The following is a 5882-nucleotide window of genomic DNA, read 5'->3' on the forward strand; positions in this document are numbered from 1 at the left end:
TACCCTTTAAGTCCGCATCACCATTAGCCTGTCGTGTCGATCCATCGTTTCACGCATGTGCTAGCTCCTCGATTGGCGTTTCTTTCATCCTTGTCGGTACACACATCATGCAAATCTTACACCGGACACACGGGTTGGTTAATAGTACAGGGTATTTCTGTTTCTATGCATATTGATCTGGCGGGAACAGGAGAGATCGGACGAACGATGATCGAGTTAACGAGTCACTATTCACTAAGCCGTAAGAGAAGCTTCCATAGTGGGCTTAATTTTATAATTTCTGAAAAGTAAAAAATCCATATAAACGGCAGAGTTTCCCCTCCTTCCACCGGCGCTACCGCCTTCAATGGCCTTTGGGCCGTGGAGGTGCAGAGGACCCTAGCCCCTTACAGGCGGGAGGGACCCGCTCCCGTTCTTGATTGGTTCAGTGTCTTAGTTAGAGTTGTGTGGCGACGGCGGCGTTGTCTCCTGGTAGAAATTATGACTCCCACGTTCGAGCACTGCCTCGATGGTGCGTCTAGTGTTGTTGGGGGACGTTTGATGATGTGTTTGTGTCGGATCTCGTGGGACTCGCCGGTGTTGTGCTGGTATTCGATGTATATGTTTGTATCCAGTCTTTGGTCGTGTGTCTATATGTTTGATTTTTTCGATATACGTCTCTATTCATCGACGACGTTTGTTGTGTTCTGATGTGCTGGCCCTGTGGGCCCTAGTACGACGGCTTCCTGACTATTTATTACAACAAGGTTTGACCGGCTTTGACAAGGGAGAAGCGATGACGGCGACGCGTCTTTGACTTGTTTCAGCTCTTGTAGTCGTCGCTAGATTGTCCATAGGCCTGATTGTAATTTTTGTTACTTCCGAATAGGTGAAAGTTTCTTTGAGAAAAAAACCAGCCTGTTATACCGGACTTCACTTACACCCTTGCCCAAGGAAAAAAGGGCTACCACTGCACCTGCCACACGATGAACCAGCGAGAAAATTACCATACCTTACATTTTTCTTAGAAACACCAGACCGTACACTCGCGCTAGAACTATATCTCGCGAGACTACCTACCTATTTTGTTTTTGTTTTTTCGATTGGAGCGAGACTACATACTTTTTTTAGGCTACATTTTTTGGGGGTAAAACCAAGTTTATTTATTAAAGTTCACATGAAATGGGATACATCTCTGGTCATGAGGCACGCCGAACCAAACGTGGCGCTCCGGACCTCTAGAGAGGGAAAATTTGACTAAGCTATGTGCTTCATAATTAACAGCACGACTTTCAAAAGAAAAATTACAATGAAAAGTAGATGCTCTAAGGTTTATCTCCGCAATGATCGCTCCATACGTCCCATGTACTGGGCTGACCCATTTTCGTGCTCGCTCGCGGTAGCTGCTTGGGCTGGTTTCGCTCCTTTGCCTTTTGTTTTTTGTTTTTTTTTTGTTTTTCTCTTTCGGTTTTCTTTGTTTCTTCGCTGGTTTTCTTCGGTTTCTCATGTCCCTATTTTTTATCAGTTTTCTTCGTTACTTTAACGGTTTTCATTGATTATTTTTTTCTTTCTTTTTCTTCATTTTTTTGTTCTTTCTCGGTTTTCATTGGTTTTTTTGCTTTTCATTCTTTCTTCATTTTCATTTGTTCCTTCCTTGGTTTTCATTGGGTTTTTTGTTTTTTGCTCGGCTTTCTTTGTTTCCATTCTTTTGTACTGGTTTTCTTCGCTTTTATGTTTTCACTTTTTTTGTTTTTTTTTGTTTTTATTGGGTTTCTTTGTTTTCTTTGTTTCTTTGTCGATTTTCATCCTTTTTTTATTCAACACATGTTGTTGGGGATATTATCACTAGTCGTAAACCGGCCAGGAGAGGCCGGGTTAACCCCATAGTAGTTCACTATATCTGAAGCCCATGAAGACAGACGGTGACGCTTTATGAAGGCCCAGGGCCCAAAGCCGGTTTAAGGCCTGTAGACATAAACCGGCATTGATATGTAAACTTGTATTATAAGATAGAAAGAGCAGAGACCGAGCCGGACACGTTTATGAGCCGACCTCGGGATTCTGTAAACCGGCGGGCGTCAACCCGTGTATATAAGGGGATGACCCGGCGGTGGATCAGGACAACAGACAACAACTCGAGACTCAGGCAAAGCGTATTCGCTCCCTGGTCATCGAAACCCTAGCAATTCCACAACAACTGGATTAGGCTTTTACCTTCACTGCAAGGGGCCGAACCAGTATAAACTCTCTGCGTCCTTTGTCCGCTTTAACCCCTTTAAGCTAACCCGCGCGATGGCTCCACGACTAAGTCCTTTCCTTAGGACATCTGCCGTGACAAAACTACGACAGTTGGCGCCCACCGTGGGGCTATCGCAGGATGGTTTCGAGTTCTTAGAGGGCAGCTTTGAAGGACTCAAGGGCTATGCTGTGGGCCGGATGACCAAGAGTCGTCGCGGCAAGCTCTACATCGACGTTGCAGGCTGGGGCCCCGAGGCCGGCTCAATCGAGTTCGGGTACCGGGTCCCCTTTGGTGGCATACACGTCTTCATTGGCAAGATCGGCGAACCGGGCCCTGAGCCGGACATCTGCACCGACCTCGTCGAAACGGCTCAGCGTGCGAGATCTGCCCGGGTTAAGCCTGTCATGAAGCGTGCCTTCGTGGGAGTCATCCACGGAGGGGAATCTGAGGACAGATCGGAATCTGGTGGTGAAACCGTTGTTTATTCCGGCGACGAGTCATCAACCGGAGAGACCGAGTCGTTATATCAGTTGCAAGATGGCCGGATTGAGGGCTGTTCCGATGGCGACAGTATTCCGGACCCCTTTGATCTGCCAAACCGGGCTGCAATCTTCATGGCCGGTACACGACCAGCACTCCACTCTTCGACCGCAGCAGCGATGATTTCCGGATCGGCAGCAGCGACAGCGGCCAGGGCAGGAGGCCCTGTGCGACCGCCGGCTCAGGTTCTATCTGATTTATTTGACACTTTGGCAACGCTGATGGCAGAGGTTAATCCGGCGGATCAAGATGCACATAATGCGGAAATCGTGAAGGTGAAGGATCAGATCGCCCAGGCCAAAGCCGACTTGGCAGGAGAGGATACCAGGATGGCTGCGGAACGGGCCGCATTGGATGCACAGGCTTACCAACTTATGCTGGATCAGAGTGCATCGAACGATGTCCTGAACAGGAGGTACCGATCTCGCCTGCCGCCGGTTTATGAAGCTAGGAACCTCTTTAATACCCCAGGAGCAGGGACCAGTAATCCGCCGGTGGTAAACCGGGCGGAGGCACCTGGAGCGGGGGGGCGGTTCAGCCGCGTTTGGTGGATCCGCCTCGCCAGAACAACATTGTGACACAGCATGTCCCGATACCACCGGGTCATTACTCTAACCCGATGGACAACATTGTCGCTGCCGCTTCACGGCTGGCGGCCATCCCGATCGAAGGCGAGTCTCCAGTAGCAGTCGAGACGCGACGGGTTAGGGAGCTTCTTCAGACAGCTTTGGTTCAGCAGGAGGCTTATTCATATAGTCGCGAGAGGATCCATTCTACTCCCCGCCCAAGCCGGAGCTACAGCAGGCGTATGGATGAACCGGCCGTATCGAGCAATGCGCGGAACCGTGATCCGCCCCGTGGCCATAACCCGGCGGGTGGTGGTGGTGATGCTCAGGATGTGGTGGATCGCGCTAGAGCTCGTCGGGAAGCCGAGTTAGCAGCACAGCATGAGGCCCGCCAACTTACTCCGGTTCGTCCAACCACATCGGTGGAACCAGGGGTTACCTCTAGCTCTTTGGGAGTACCGTGCCTCGTCCCAGCGCTGCGCAACGTGCGCCTGCCCAAGGATTTCAAAGGCCCACAAAAAGTGTCGAATTACACCGCCGATTTATCCCCCGAGTCATGGGTGGAAAGCTATGAGATGGCAATGGAGATGCTGGATGTGGACGATGCGGCGTGCGCTAAATACTTTACCATGATGTTGGAAGGAACGGCTCGAACTTGGTTGAAAAAGTTACCAGCTAACTCCATTGGGTCATGGGCCGAGCTGAGGGCCCGGTTTATCCAGAACTTCAAGGATATGTGCAAGCAGCCCATGTCAATTGTGGACCTAGCTGCCTGTGTCCAGGAGGAAGGAGAATCAACAACCCATTGGGTGCGCCGGGTTTCGGAGATTTTGCATTCATCGGACCGCATTAACGCTGACACAGCGGTTTTAACGTTGGAAGGCAATTGCCGGTTTGCACCTCTGAAGCTGAAGTTGGGATGGGTCAAACGCCACTGCAATTATATGGGGACTGTCATGGCTGCTCTGGTGAAATATGCCGACTCTGATGGTACCAAGGACCCCGAGTCTGACGATGACAAGACAGGGAAGGGAAAGAAGAGCGGACATACCAAGGGGCAGCAGCACAACCCGGCAGGCCATGGAAACAATGGTAAGCGTAAAGCGGATAATAGCTTGGACTTTGTGGCTAATACCAATGCGCAAGATAAAGGCCAACGGCGTAAAGGTAAACCGCCCCAGCGTGGCGGAGGACCAAGTCCTAATCCGGACCGCTTGTCTTATCTGTTAAACCAGCCTTGCCCAAAGCACGGGACGAAGGAGAACCCGTCCACGCACCTTTGGAAAGATTGTTACATCATGCAAGAGTTCAAAAACTCTGATGTTTTCAGGCATGATCATGGACCAGGTGGCGGTTCAGGCCCCGGATCTCATGGGCCGGGTTACGGTGGAGCTAATTCCGGTTCAGGCTTTCACGGCAACTAGAGCGGACAGGGTAATCAAGGCAATCAGGGCAACCAAGGTGGTTATAATAATCAGGGAAATCAGCAACAGCAGCAACAGCAGTCGGGTTACCAGAGCAACCCGAAGTAGCTGAATAGCGGGCAGTATCATGTCTTCACCATTAGCCTGGACAAGCGCGATCAGAAGCTTCATAAAAGGCAGTGAATTCCGTTGAACCGGCGGTTCCCCGATACTTACGCTGGTCTGAACAGCCTATTGTGTGGAGTCGAGAGGATCATCCGCCCCGGGTTGATAATCCGGGTCATTTGGCGTTGGTGGTGGCACCTCAGGTGGGAGGTTATAAGTTCACCAAAGTACTCATGGATGGGAGGAGTAGTATCAATATCCTTTATTATGAAACCTTCCGTCGCATGGGGTTAACAGATAAAAATCTCAAACCGTCCAACACGGCCTTTCATGGTGTGGTGCCTGGTAAATCGGCATATCCCATTGGTAAGATAGCTCTGGAGGTTGCTTTTGGCGACGAGCATGATTCAAGATCAGAGAAGTTGACCTTTGAGGTGGTGAAAATCAAGAGCCCATATCATGTCCTGTTTGGATGACCGGCTTATGCTAAGTTTATGGCAAGGCCCTGTTATGTTTATCTGCAGCTCAAGATGCCGGGTCATAAGGGGACTATCACAGTGCACGGGAGCCGCAAAATCGCTTTGGACTGTGAAGAAGGTGATGCGGCTTACGCTGAGTCGGTTTGTGCAACTGAGGAATTGAAGTTCTATATGGACAATGTTGATCCGGCAGACATGACTTCATTGAAGAAACCAACTACAGAGCATGATCCGGCCCTGAAGTTTAAATCGGCTGATGAGACTAAGCTTGTTGACTTCGTGCCCGGCGATTCGTCCAAGCAGTTTAGCATCAGCGCTAACTTGGATCCGAAATAGGAAAGCGCACTCATCGAGTTCATCCGTGAGAATTGGGACATCTTTGCGTGGAAACCTTCTGACATGTCAGGTGTACCGAGAGAACTCGCTGAGCACACTCTCAATGTTGATCCCAAGTATAAACCGGTCAAGCAATTTCTTCACCGGTTCAATGAAGAAAGGCGCAAAGCTATTGGTGAAGAAGTAGCTAGGCTCTTGGCAGCTGGATTTATCG

This window comes from Aegilops tauschii, chromosome 5 (assembly GCF_002575655.3).
Source record: "Aegilops tauschii subsp. strangulata cultivar AL8/78 chromosome 5, Aet v6.0, whole genome shotgun sequence".
NCBI lineage: Eukaryota > Viridiplantae > Streptophyta > Magnoliopsida > Poales > Poaceae > Aegilops > Aegilops tauschii.